This window comes from Bos javanicus, chromosome 19 (assembly GCF_032452875.1).
Source record: "Bos javanicus breed banteng chromosome 19, ARS-OSU_banteng_1.0, whole genome shotgun sequence".
Taxonomy (NCBI): domain Eukaryota; kingdom Metazoa; phylum Chordata; class Mammalia; order Artiodactyla; family Bovidae; genus Bos; species Bos javanicus.
The window spans coordinates 58,881,831-58,896,571 of record NC_083886.1 but is presented as its reverse complement, the minus strand read 5'-3'; the positions used below and the strand labels follow the sequence as shown (position 1 = coordinate 58,896,571).

Sequence of the window (14,741 nt, the reverse complement as noted above, 5' to 3'; positions counted from 1 at the left end):
CATTTGCTGGCAAGTAATGTCTCTGCTTTTTAATATGCTGTCTAGGTTGGTCATAACTTTTCTTCCAAGGAGCAAGCAGCTTTTAGTTTCATAGCTGCAGTCACCAGCTGCAGTGATTTTGGAGCCCAAGAAAATAAAAGTCTGTCACTGTTTCTATTGTTTCCCCATCTATTTGCCATGAAGTGATGGGATCAGATGCCATGATCTTAGTTTTCTGAATGTTGAGTTCTAAGCCAACTTCACTGTCCTCTTTCACTTTCATCAAGAGATTTAGTTCTTCTTCGTTTTCTGCCGTAAGGGTCGTGTCATCTGCATATCTGAAGTTATTGATATTTCTCCTGACAATCTTGATTCCAGCTCGTGCTTCATACAGCCCACCGTTTCGCATGATGTACTCTGTATATAAGTTAAATAAGCAGGGTGACAATATACAGCCTTGATGTACTCCTTTTCCTATTTGGAACCAGTCTGTTATTCCATGTCCAGTTCTAACTGTTGCCTCCTGACCTGCATACAGATTTCTCAAGAGGCAGGTCAGGTGGTCTGGTATTCCCATCTCTTTCAGAATTTTCCACAGTTTATTGTGATCCACACAGTCAAAGGCTTTGTCATAGTCAATAAAGCAGAAATAAATGTTTTTCTGGAACTCTCTTGCTTTTTTGATGATCCAATGGATGTTGGCAATTTGATCTTTGGTTCTTCTGCCTTTTCTAAAACCAGCTTCAACATCTGGAAGTTCAAGGTTCATGTACTGTTGACGCCTGGCTTGGAGAATTTTGAGCATTACTTTATTAGCGTGTGAGATGAGTGCAATTGTGGGGTAGTTTGAGCATTCTTTGGCATTGCCTTTCTTTGGGATTGGAATGAAACCAGTCCTTGGTGCCAAGAAGTTTGGGGCCTCCTGGTTTACAGGATTTCTGAATAAGGGGAGGATCCTTCAGTACAACTGATACACGATCTACCTCTTTTTTAAAAAACAATTTGATTAGGAAAACCTGGAGCTTCAGTAGTTATTGCCGAGAACACTGGAATTATCAAGAAATTGGATGATTCTGGGTACATGCAAAGCCTTGGAGACACAGCTGTCAGGGTTTCGGCCTCAAATTCTGACAGGGTCAAGAGGATGCAAAACCCCTACAAGGCCTGTTCACCCTCCTCCTTGGTTAATTGTCTGGAAGTTAGAAAACGCAGTCACCCTCGGGCTTTTTCTTCTCCGGCCTGAAATGTCCATGCCTTGAAACATCTTTCCCTGCTAAGATTTCTGGGACCTTCAAAGGCTAGTTGGCAATCTGCTCACCCTCCCTGTGGGCGGCAGGGCAGGACCGCCCTCCAAGGCATGGGGGAGGGGTGTGCTGGGTCAGACCCTCCCTCCACCTTCTCCAGCAGCCCCCAGCTGCAGGAGCTGAAGTGACCGTTGCTCAGGCAAGCCCAGCCTCAGCTCTCAAGCCTCTAGAACCTCCTCCCAGCCCTCCCAGCGTCCTGCTGGATAGAAATTCAAAACCACCAGCAGGAGTGGTTTGCTTGAGGCCCTGTGATCTGCGCCAGGTCCCCTGTTCCTGGGACTTTGATGTGCGGACTCCTGGCCCCCACCTGGGAAGCTGGGAGGAGGGAAGCTCCGCGGAGCTGTCCCCGTCCTTGTTCTCAGCCCTGGCAGAGTCCAGTCTGCTTCTCAGATGATTCGGGGGCCTCCCCGGCAAACGCTTTGAAGCCTCTTCAAAGGCGGCGGCATTGTGTACAGTCACCGAGTGGCAGAAAGGCCTTGCACCCCCGGGCCACGTCCAATTACCGAGCCCCGCACAGGAGCGGCCGCCGCTCTCCCCGCTCTAACCCAAGTTAGAGGGTTCGGTGTCTCGGGAACTGAGCCAGGGCTGGGAGCCCTCAGTCTCTGGAAAGCCCCCTTCTGCGCCCAAGCTCCCCATCGCCGCCCCCACCCCACCCCCACCCCCACCCCCACTCCCACCCCCAACCCTCCAGGACAGGAGAAAGGGAGAGGCCGGTGCCGGGAACTTTTTCCAAATAACAGCGAGCTTTAGAAGGATCGGGTCCCGAGGAGTTCCGGTCCGGAGTTCAGGGCCAAGCAAACCAAGGCGGCGGATCTGATATTTATAAAGCGCCTGCGGTGACCACGTGCTGCCCGAGCTGGCACTGCCCGGGATGCGAACATGCCAAGCACAACTTCCGCTCTCCCAGCTTCTCTCCTCTACGCTGCAGGCTCCGGGCCCCTGCGCCCCCTCCCCTGGCACCCCCGGGTTCCGCGCCCTGGGGGAGGGGCACAGCTCAGTGCTTCCCCGGCAGCCCCGCTCAGCTCTTTCCCCGCCCTGCCTGCTGTCTAGGCTGCATTCCCCCAGATTCTTAGTTAAAAAGATGCTAATGCTTTTCTTCCATCATTTCAACTTCTCCCATCATTTCAACAGATGCCTGCAGGGCAAAGGCCCCCAAGCCTCCCTCCCCCCATCCACCCCCTAACCACCCCGCAGGTTTTATTCTGCCTCCCACCCCACTCCCCACCCGTGACAGCAAAGGCTGGTGTGAGACTACTGGGCCAGCGAGAAGCCCTGAAGCGATCGCTGGCCCACCCACCCCTTTAAGAACGCAAGCCCCCTTCCCCACCTTCTAGCCTGGTGACTTCAGACCAGGGGCTGAATCTCATCAACAAGAAATTTGAAGCCATTAAAATACAATAAAATAGAAATTAAATATAATCGCTCTGTAAATTATAACTAATTGAAACATCAATTGTAATTTTTATGATCCGCATTCTGAGTGAGTGATGCCTGGAGTTACAAAATGAAAGTTAAATGACGGTGACGGTGGAGGTGTCCTGGAATGCCCCCCGCCCCCCAGATTCCACCCCCTCCATCAGCCGACATCCTTCCCTTCTCTGCCAGACTCCACCCCAAAGTGCTATCTTCTAGAAGCTTCCCCCAGGGAGCCTCAAGATCTCACATCCATGGAGGTCTCAGCTTGCTCTTGTTGGCAGTGTTTTCTGTATACGGCCCCTGTATGCTCTTTTGTTTCCCTGAAACCCAAGAGGACCTGGGTCTCCTCCATCTTTCCTGCTCCCCCATGGTTGGACCAGAATATCAGGTCCACCCAACACACGTCCGGCAGTCAGATCGCAAGCATGAGAGTGCCAGAAAGCCCAGATTCTGTGATGCTCCCAGACCTTCCTCATGTCAGCCACACTATGTTAGACTCATCTTGTCCATTCCCCTGCCTCTCTCTCAGCTGGGCACTGGGGTTCCACAGCACCAGGGCCAGCTTTCCAACTGCTGATCTACCCAAGCAGTGCTGTGATGGGGAAAATCACACCAGCGAGGGGGCCCTGCTACGTTCGGTGTCTCCTCCCGCCGCCCTCTTTGCCTCCACAGGTTCATCCCTCTCCATCTGCTGCTCCATCCACTCCATCCAGGCACCTGGAGGGCACAGGGGGTGCAGGGTGAAGACAAGCAGATCTGCATTCAAAGCTCCTCCACAAAGTAGCAATGAGGCCGCGGACAAGCCACCTAGCTTCTCTCAAAGGCTCCTTTTGTTCAATAGTAACTTCAAGACAATAACAATACCTACAAGAGAGCTCTGAGGGACTTCTCTGGTAGGCCAGTGGCCAAGACTCCACACTCCCAGTGCCGGGGGTCCAGGTTCCATCCCTGGTCAGGGAACTAGATCCCATGTGATGCAACCAAGAGTTCAAGTGTTGCAACTAAAGATCCCGCACGCCACAGTGAAGATCAGAGATCCCGAGTGCAGAAACCAAGACCCAGAGCAGCCAGGGACACACGTGTGTGTGTGCGTGTGCTTAGTCACTTCAGTCGTGTCCGATTCTCTGTGACCCTATGGACCACGGCCCGCCAAGCTCCTCTGTCCATGGGATTCTCCAGGCAAGAATACTGGAGTGGGTTGCCATGCCCTCCTCCAGGGGATCTTCTGGACCCAGGGATACAACCTGACTCCCCTGCATCGGCAGGCAAGTTCTTCACCACTGTGCCACCTGGGAAGGCATATATTGTTGTTGTTGTTCAGTCGCCCAGTCGTGTCTGACTCTGTGACCCCATGGACTGCAGCACGCCAGGCCTCCTTGCCCCTCACCATCTCCTGAAGTCTGACCATGTTCATGTCCATTTCATACGGGAAGCCATGTATGTATATATACCCTGAATTGCTGGATCATATAGGGTAGCTTTAAACATAGGGGCCATATGTTTAATTTTTTGTTAATTTTTTGGCCAAGCCACACAACATGCAAGATCTTAGTTCCTTGACCAGGGATCGAACCCATGCCTCCTACAGGGGAGGCGCAGAGCCTTAACCACTGGACCACTTGGGAAGTCCCAATGTTTAACTTTTTTAGAAACTGCCAACCTCTTTTCCCAAATGGCTGCACCATTAACACTCTGTAAAAGTAATATAAAAAGGAATTATTAGAAAAATGAAATTTAAATAACTCACCAAAAGAAATCTAATTTCTATTACTATTAAATCATCAGCCATAAAATGTCTTTGTCAACTGCTATGAAAGTTTCTACACGCATCCTCTCGAGGTCTGCACTTACTTGCTGGTGGACAAGTAAGGTGCTGTTCTCAAACTGGCACCAGCCACAGACTACCCTTGTCTCGTGGCCACACTGTCCCCAGGGGTCCTCACGGCCCCCTCCCATGTCCTAAGCCAGAACATCTCTTAGCATGAAAAGAAGAGCCTTTAATTATCATGCCAGGACACGAGGCACCCACCTGGCCAGTGAGGATGTGTGGTCCCTCAAACAAAGGACCTCGGAGGTTCTACAGAAAGGAGGTTCTACAGAAGGGACATGAGAAAATGGAGACAAGAAGATGGTGAGCACTAGAGAGGTCTGAGCAATGGGCCCCCTCCCTGGGGGCCAGCTGCTCGTCTCCTGGCCCTCAGCCTGTCACCCTCCTGGGAAGGCGCATTGTGGCCATTTTCTCTAAGGGGAGAAGGCATCACCCAGCTGAGCAGACCCACCTCCTGGGCAGGTGACCCTCCTCAAGTCTCATCTATACGGCTGTTTGGGATGTTGGCCCCACCAGGTTCCAACAGCCTTGGCCAAGTTTTCAGGACCATGGACAGCACAATGCCAGTGAAGAGGGGCCCCCTGGAGGCCCCTCACTTCAGATGGGGACAGGATCAGACCATGTCCTTTAAGAGTCCTGCAGACTCTCTACCCGAACTGAGTTACTCTCTGTACCCCCAGCGCCCAACCTGGCAAATACTCCATGAGCCAAAGCTTCGTGGCTTCTCAGGGGCTGGCGGGAGCCAGGAAGGCAGCCAGGGAGTAATCTTTCCCTGATAAAAACTAGAGAAAGGAACCATGAGAAGCAAAAACTGTAAAGCCGGTGGCTCCCCGTGTTCCTAGGCTATGGAGCAGCAGGGTCGCTCTGGGACTGAGATTTGTGATTCCTGGTTAAATGCCAGGTTTAATGGGCTTGCTAGGGGAAAATGTTTTTTCGTGAGCAGTATATGTCTCTCTGGTGTCTGCAGTGGTAATTTCTTCTGTGGGACAATCTCTCCTTTACATGCTCCTGGCCAGTGGTGAGAGGGGCTCTGGACAGGGGTCTGATGAGTAGATAGACCGCCACAAGTTATTTTAGGGTAAGGGTCCAACAGGCATCTTGCATTTCTGATAGATGGGTTGGGTGACTTCATCAGGTCAAAAGGTCAGACTCCAGCCAGGCTGAGACATGCATAAGTCACACTTCCTGCACGGCCTCCCCGATCCATTTCGGAGAGCTCTCTTAGCAATGCTGACTGCATGTTTATTTTTCCTTTCCCAGCTTTCACACTATTTGCTGACATTTGAGGCCAGGTCACCCGGAGTCCATCCTGTGCACTGGAGGGGGTCGAACAGCATCCCCGGTCCCTACTCACTCTCCTCCCAGGTTGTAACCCCCAAGATATTTCCAGTCACTGCCCAGTATCCCTGGGGGAGGGGAGAACCAGTGGGTTAGCCCGCTGATAAGGTGAACTGCCTGGTGGCCAACAAAGCAGAGAATGGAGGATTCAGTGTGCTGGCCCAGGGATCCTGGCAGAGATGCTTAAATCGTACCAGAGACAGGGGGATAAAGTTTAGCTCAGGAGACCCCAGCACCTGTCAGCCTCACCCAGGATTAAACAGGAACTCAGGAATTCACAGGAGGTCAGCCACAGGAAGCAGATGGCCCTGAGTGGCCTCAAACCAGGGGCAGAATTCACCCCCTGCCCCACGGAGATAAGAGGAAGACACCACTTGCTGGAGCCTTCCTATGGCAGGGATAGGATTTCAATTAAAGTGATTAGCACTGTTTGTTTAGACTCCACAGCTGCCTGCAACCCACCTGGCCTTACTGTGAGTTCAGAGAAATCAAGGAGCGGCGTGGGGGGAGGGGAGGCAATTCAGCCCAAATTGAAAATGTCCTCCTGTAATTACGAGATTGGAGAATATCCACTGAGGGGATCAATAATGGGAAATCTAAGTACTACTGTGCGCCAAGATTACAGTTTTCCAATCGCTCCATCTTGGATTTTAATTTTCTCTCTCATCATCACGTCGCCATAAGCGGAGATCCCACACAGCCTAACATCCCAGCTTGAGAGAGGTGGGCCAGGAGGCAGGACCAAAGCAGGGTTAGTCCAGACACGCTGGCCTCTCTGCGTGAAATCTTTATGGCCGCATAACAAATTACTCCAAATGTAGTGGCTTCAAACAAGACACATTTATGACACTAAAGCTTCTGTGGGTCAGGAGTCTGATCACAGTCTAGCTGAGGCCTCTGCCGGGGTCTCACCAGGCTGCACTAGAAGTGTGGCTGGGACTGGGGTCTCCTCTGAGGCTTGGAGTCCCCTGACAAACACACATGATGCTTGGTAGGATCCATTTTTCCTGACAGCAATAGAATTCCTAGCAGCTTGCTTCTTTAAAGTCCAGCAGGAAAGGGGGGGCCTCTGATTTCTGGTCCCTCTCCCTGATTAGATCAGGCCCACCAGGATAATCTCCATTGTGATGAACTCAGCGTTAACTGTTTGGGGACCTTAATGACACCTGCAAAAATCCTTTGCCTTTGCCATATTCTCTGGGTGAGAAGCAAGTTAGAGGCCCCACCTGCACTCAAGGGAGGGGAATTTTGAAGGGTGTGGGTCACTGGAGGTCATCTGAGAATCCTGCCCCTCACATCTCCCGTTGGAGTGCCTCGCCAAGCTCTCCTCCCCCAAAGGCATAGAATCAGGCCATGGGAGGGTGGCACAGCCTGGTGGACCCAGCAGCCAGCCATGATTGAGAGCCTCCCCACTTGGGAGAGGAAATGGAGAAAGCAATCAAAGATCTGACACAATCTGATGCCAGTGCTTGTCTCCTGGTCTCTGGTCTTCTCGGTGTCCCAAGCCCCTGCCAGGATTCCTGGCTGCCCTGACCTGGGAGCCCTGACTAGCTACCTTCCTTCTTCCCAGGATGCTGAGCACAGGAAGAGATGCAGGGAGCTCCTCCAGGCTGGATGGGGACAGGGACCTGAGATTTGGGAGCCCAGTCAGCATTCTAACAATTTCCCCACATTTCTGCTCCTCACGTGCCCCCTTCCTCCTTCAGCGCCCAGCTTAGACGTCACCCTGGGTGAGTCTCGACAACCCTGCTCAGGACCAGCATCTATAATTTCACCGTACTGATCTGCCCTTGACCCTTATGCTTGAGTCTGTCTTTCATGGTGGCACATATATGACTTAGGATTAGTTTCAGCTAAGTAGGAAAAAAAAAGTAGGAAGTCAAGAAACACCTGGAGTAACAAGCAAATTTGGCCTTGGAGTACGGAATGAAGCAGGGCAAAGGCTAATAGAGTTTTGCCAAGAAAATGCACTGGTCATAACAAACACCCTCTTCCAACAACACAAGAGACGACTCTACACACGGACATCACCAGATGGTCAGTACTGAAATCAGGTTGATTATATTCTTTGCAGCCAAAGATGGAGAAGCTGTATACAGTCAGCAAAAACAAGACCAGGAGCTGACTGTGGCTCAGACCATGAACTCCTTATTGCCAAATTCAGACTGAAATTGAAGAAAGTAGGGAAAACCACTAGACCATTCAGGTATGACCTAAATCAAATCCCTTATGATTATACAGTGGAAGTGAGAATTAGATTTAAGGGACTAGATCTGATAGACAGAGTGCCTGACGAACTATGGACGGAGCTTCATGACATTGTACAGGAGACAGGGATCAAGACCATCCCCATGGAAAAGAAATGCCAAAAAGCAAAATGGCTGTCTGAGGAGGCCTTACAAATAGCTGTGAAAAGAAGAGAAGCAAAAAGCAAAGGAGAAAAGGAAAGATATAAGCATCTGAAAGATATAAGCAGAGTTCCAAAGAATAGCAAGGAGAGATAAGAAAGCCTTCCTCAGTAATCAATGCAAAGAAATAGAGGAAAACAACAGAATAGGAAGGACTAGAGATCTCTTCAAGAAAATTAGAGATACCAAGAGAACATTTCATGCAAAGATGGGCTCGATAAAGGACAGAAATGGTATGGACCTAACAGAAGCAGAAGATATTAAGAAGAGGTCGCAAGAATACACAGAAGAACTATTCAAAAAAGATCTTCACGACCCAGATAATCATGATGGTGTGACCACTGACCTAGAGCCAGACATCCTGGAATGTGAAGTCAAGTGGGCCTTAGAAAGCATCACTATGAACAAAGCTAGTGGAGGTGATGGAATTCCAGTTGACCTATTTCAAATCCTGAAAGATGATGCTGTGAAAGTGCTGCACTCAATATGCCAGCAAATTTGGAAAACTCATCAGTGGCCACAGGACTGGAAAAGGTGAGTTTTCATTCCAATCCCAAAGAAAGGCAATGCCAAAGAATGCTCAAACTACCCCACAATTGCACTCATCTCACATGCTAGTAAAGTAATGCTCAAAATTCTCCAAGCCAGGCTTCAGCAATATGTGAACCGTGAACTTCCAGATGTTCAAGCTGGTTTTAGAAAAGGCAGAAGAACCAGAGATCAAATTGCCAACATCCGCTGGCTCATGGAAAAAGCAAGAGAGTTCCAGAAAAACATCTATTTCTGCTTTATTGACTGTGCCAAAGCCTTTGACTGTGTGGATCACAATAAACTGTGGAAAATCCTGAAAGAGATGGGAATACCAGACCACCTGACCTGCCTCTTGAGAAACCTATATGCAGGTCAGGAAGCAACAGTTAGAACTGGACATGGAACAACAGACTGGTTCCAAATAGGAAAAGGAGTACGTCAAGCCTGTATATTGTCACCCTGCTTATTTAACTTATACGCAGAATACATCATGAGAAATGCTGGGCTGGAAGAAGCACAAGCTGGTATCAAGATTGCCAGGAGAAACATCAATAACCTCAGATATGCAGATGACCACTACCTTTATGGCAGAAAGTGAAGAGGAGCTAAAAAGCCTCTTGATGAAAGTGAAAGAGGAGAGTGAAAAAGTTGGCTTAAAGCTCAACATTCAGAAAACTAAGATCATGGCATCTGGTCCCATCACTTCATGGGAAATAGATGGGGAAACAGTGGAAACAGTGTCAGACTTTATTTTTCTGGGCTCCAAAATCACTGCAGATGGTGACTGCAGCCATGAAATTAAAAGACACTTACTCCTTGGAAGGAAAGTTATGACCAACCTAGACAGCATATTCAAAAGCAGAGACATTACTTTGCCAACAAAGGTCCGTCTAGTCAAAGCTATGGTTTTCCAGTGGTCATGTATGGATGTGAGAGTTGGACTGTGAAGAAAGCTGAGCGCCGAAGAATTGATGCTTTTGAACTGTGGTGTTGGAGAAGACTCTTGAGAGTCCCTTGGACTGCAAGGAGATCCAACCAGTCCATTCTAGAGGAGACCAGTCCTGGGTGTTCTTTAGAAGGGCTGGTGCTGAAGCTGAAACTCCAATACTTTGGCCACCTCATGCGAAGAGTTGACTCATTGGAAAAGACTCTGATGCTGGGAGGGATTGGGGGCGACAGAGGATGAGATGGCTGGATGGCATCACCGACTCGATGGACATTAGTTTGAGTGAACTCTGGGAGTTGGTGACGGACAGGGAGGCCTGGCGTGCTGCGATTCATGGGGTCGCAAAGAGTCGGACACGACTGAGTGACTGAACTGAACTGAACTGAGGCACTGAAGCCTAAAATAACAGGATAAAATGTTAGAGATTCATTTCCGTCTCCCACTGCAATCTAGATGTTAGCAACCCAGGACTAGACCAGAAGCTCTGTTCTGCAGAGTCCTCAGAAGCCTCAGTCTATCATGTTGCTCCTAACTGGCTGGCTGCAAAGTCTGAGACAGCTGCTCCAGCTCCAGCCAACAGCCCTACAGTCCAGCCAATCCGAAGGAGGGAGGGAAGGAGAAGCGCATGCCCCCTCCCCTTACACTATTTCTCCTTACACCCTGTTGGCTATAAATTAGTCACATGGCCACAGATAACTGTATAGAATGCTGAAATGTGATGTTTTTATCTGACTAGCTCTGTATCAAGGAAGAATGGTGAAGGGATGGATAAGAAGATTTCTGGAAATCTCTGTTCTAACTTTCCTGTCCCTCTTGTGCAGTCTCAAGCATGGGATGTTTCTTTTTGTATCTGAATCTTTACCCACCCCTTCAATAGCTTAGCCAGTATTCTATACCCATTGATTCTTTCATTGAACACACTGTCCATCTACGCATTTATTCACCAGTTCATTCATTCATTCCCCAACAAATTCTCTCCCTGAGTACTGGGCACATGGTCAGGACTCAGGAATATGGAGACGGAAACACACACCCTGCATTCAAGGTGGTTTACAAATGAGCAGGGAAAACAGCCAAGGAAATGAAGCATTTTAACACCCTGTCATAGGTGCTACGAGATTGTGCAAAGATTGCCCTGCAGACAGCATCTGGGGCTGCACTCAAGATTTCCAAAGGGGGATGACACCCCATCTGAAGCTTAGGAAAAACAAACTTTATCAGGGAGCAGAAGCAGCTGGCGTGCCAGACCAAGGGAAGGTAGATGGAACCTGTGCCCTGTCCGTGGTGCTGACCCCCAGGCCCAGCCAGGAGCCCCCAAAGTGAGGCAAGCCAGTCCCTGCTTCCCATGGCTCAGCCACTCTGGTGGGAAGGTGGATGGCAGTGGCGTGCCACTTAGCTCCACACTTCATTTCTGTAACGACCTTCCCGTCTCCCCTCTCAGTCTCGCTTGTCAGCCTGTGACCATTAAAATCCTCATTAGCAAACGAGATTTGGATAGACTCATTAAGATGAGGGATGGGCCCGCGGCACAGCTGGCTGGGGCAGTCAGAACTCGCCTTCTCCCCCTCTGCTGGGAAAGTGCACCTCACATTCTATGCACCCCTCCCCAGATCCAGTACCAGGCTAGAACAGACCCCCCTGGGGTTATTGGAAGGACCAGCCTAAGGGGAGGCCAGGCCTCAGCAGACCACAAAGAGCCTAGAGCTGCTGACTCACCCGCCCACCCAAAGCACCCAATCAAGCCTGGGCTTCTGCCAGTTGAGACTGAAGCTCAGCCTCCCGAACACTCGACATTCGAAACCCCTCCCAGGGACCTCCCTGGTGGTTATGAATCCGCCTGCCAATGAAGGGGACACAGGTTCTATACCTGGTCTGGGAAGATCCCACAAGCTGCAGGACAGCTAAGTCCGTGTACCACAACTACTGAAGCCTGTGGGCCCTGGAGTCCGTGCTCTGCCCCAGGAGAAGCCACCGCAGTGAGAAGCCCACATACCGCAACCAGAGAAACCCAGGCACAGCAACGAAGACCCAGCACAGCCAAAAAATACAAAGAGGTAAAATAAAGTTCAAAAAACCCTCCCAACCCCATCTTGCTCCTCCTCTCCTGTCCTCTCCATGTGGCCCCTGCGTTTAGGTGATGACCTGCTGACCTGATGGGTGGTCTCCTAGAACCGGCTCTGACCAGTTCATGGGAACCACTCTCTCCACATTCAAAAACTGACATCACGTCAACAGCCTGAAATTGACCACGGCAGGAGGACTGACACCGTGGGAATCAGCACATGCTACAAATGAATGACTGATTTCGTAATTTAGGTCAGAAAGCCAGATTTCAATCATTTGCCAGCACACCCCTGTAGGAAGGCTCCAGAGCATGTCGGCCACTTGCACATCTGCCCATCTCGGTGTGGGCTGTTCCCTCTGCCAGGCTGCCCCCTACTCCCTGGGACGCCCCTTCTGTCTCTCCTCTCTGCCTGGGGTGAGACCCCAGTCATTTGCTGAGGCCCCAGGAAGATTCCCAACCCCCTTCCTCCAGGCCCCTCCAGCACAGGGATCCTCCACCCAACCTGGATTTCTCACCTTGTCTTCTATCCTAGGGGTCATCTGGTTCCCAAAATGCAAACCAATTCAAAGCAGCTTCAAGAAAAGAAATCTGTGTGCAGGGGAGGGGTGAGCTTCACAGGACCTGGAAGAGAACGTTTAGCTGCTGTCACAGCCGCGAGGAAGGTGTCCACCAGCTCCTCTTTCTCCGAAGCTCCTGTCCCTGACTGCAGCGTTCATGCACCCACCTTGGCTTCTCCCGAAGAGGCTCCCCGGGCCCCCGGTTTGGATGAAACCCCAGACAATCAGCCACAAAACAAACCAGAGGCTCTAAGCTCTGGCTCCAAACCCAGGATTGTCCCAGCTTGGCCCAATCATCCGAGGCCTTGGGGCAGGGTCACATTGTCATGGGGAAGAGGGAGTCACGTGGCTGCTGTCTCTTTAGCTGGGAGCTGTGGGGCCAACTCAGAGCCGAGAAACTGGCCCACCTCACAGACTAGCGGCCAAGGCCGTGAGGACAGGAGATGTGTTGATTCATCTCGAGAACCCCCAGTCCCAGCACAGAGCAGGGGCCCAATACATATTTGTAAATTCAAGCAATCACCTCAATTTGAATCCTTCTCTCAGCAACCCGTGACCCACTTGGTCCCTGGAGAGGGAGGCAAAGGGCTTTGAGGAATTCAATGGGGAAATGCTCCAAGCTCAAGTAACGAGGCGTCCTTTTCCTTCAGTTTCTGGCTGTGTGACCTTGAGCAAGTGGCTTAACATCTCTGTGCTTCAAGGACCTCGCTTGCAACACAAGGACTGTGATCTTGCCTAATACATGGCTGTGGTGAGGATGGTGGGACATGGTGGTCCCACAGCAGCTGGTGTGCCACCTGACACTGTGTGTGTGTTAGTCGCTCAGTCGTGTCTGACTCCTTGCAACGCCCCGGACTGTAGCCCGCCAGGCTCCTCTGTCCATGGGATTCTCCAGGCAAGAATACTGGAGTGGGTTGCCATGCCCTCCTCCAGGGGATCTTCCCAGCCCAGGGATCAAACCCTGTCTCCTGCATTGCAGGCGGATTCTTTACCACTGAGCCACCGGGGAGCCCCTGGAGCTTCTGTCCTGTTCTACCCTGAACCCACAGAACAGGGTCCCCCACTGCTCTCCCATTAGGCTTCCTCTCCAGGTCTGATGTGACTCCAGTCAGCCGCACACAGCGCCTCTTCCAACCCCACCAGGGCCCTGCTCCCAGAGGCGTAAGTCCGCATGGACACCCAAGGGCAGCCACTCCCCCTTACTCCCGCCCTGCCCCCAGATCTCCCCCAAAGACCTCACCTGCTGTCCTTCACAAGCCGACTGCATCTGCCTTCCTCCACCAACAGGAGAGCAGTCTGCCCTGCAAGGGCTGAGGGGGAAATTCTGAACAGGAAAGAAGGAGGCAGAGTTGGGAGGACCCAACTGCCCTTCGGCCTTCCCCCCACTTCCTATCACCCCCCGTCTGGGAGGTTAACTTTCCAGAGACCACAGGCTACTTCTCGGGGAGGGATGTGCCGTGCTCAGTCATGTCTGACTCTGCAGCCCCACCCCACGGACTGTAGCTCATGAGGCTCCTCTCTCCATGGAATTCTCCAGGCAAGATACTGGAGTGGGTAACCTTCTCCAGGGGATCTTCCCCAACCCAGGGATTGAACCTGCATCTCCTGAGTCTCCTGCATTGGCAGGTGGGTTCTTTACCACTGGAGCCACCTGGGAAGCCCACGGGGAGGATGAGAGCAGAGCAAAGGGAACAGCCCGTGTTACCTTATAGGCGATCCAGAGAGCAGGTAGAGGTGGAAGGAAGGCAGGGCGGACAGGGTCGTGTCTTGGAGCTGGAGAACTGGAGAACGTGACGAGCAGCCAGGGCCGCCCTTCCCCAGGCCTCAGCCAGGAAGGAGGCTGGTTGGGGCCACTTCTGACTCCATCCTTCCTGCTCCAAAGGTGCTGTGATTTTCGCCACGTGGGAGGCCTCTGGCGGCTCCCCAGCCTTTGCAAGGAAGCCGAGGAGACCCCGGGAAAGGTTTCTCACCGCAGAGACCCAGGTCAGTTTGCTCCTCCTTGCTCCCAAGCAGGCAGTGCGCCTCCCTGACCCCTGGGATGGAGTCTGCTGCTGCTGTTGCTGCTGCTAAGTCGCTTCAGTCGTGTCCGACTCTGTGCGACCCCAGAGACGGCAGCCCACCAGGCTCCCCCGTCCCTGGGATTCTCCAGGCAAGAACACTGGAGTGGGTTGCCATTTCCTTCGCCAATGCATGAAAGTGAAAAGTGAAAGTGAAGTCGCTCAGTCCTCTGACTCTTCGTGACCCCATGGACTGCAGCCTACCAGGCTCCTCCGTCCATGGGATTTTCTAGGCAAGAGTACTGCAGTGGGGTGCCATCGCCTTCTCCGGGGATGGAATCTAGATTCGCACAAATCTTGTTTCCAAACTGG

General features: G+C 51.5%; 1 long non-coding RNA gene across 1 annotated transcript in view; it reads right to left on the bottom strand.

The window, feature by feature from the left end:
• The window catches only part of LOC133232937 (uncharacterized), a 40,515-nt gene extending 26,536 nt beyond the window's left edge, over window positions 1–13,979 (bottom strand). Inside the window, exons 1-2 of the long non-coding RNA XR_009731507.1 lie at window positions 13,613–13,979; window positions 12,331–12,436 (exon numbers count right to left, since the gene is read on the bottom strand). This is a non-coding gene — a long non-coding RNA (uncharacterized LOC133232937). The remainder of the gene's footprint in view (window positions 1–12,330; window positions 12,437–13,612) is intronic.
• Between the last annotated feature and the right edge of the window lie 762 nt (window positions 13,980–14,741).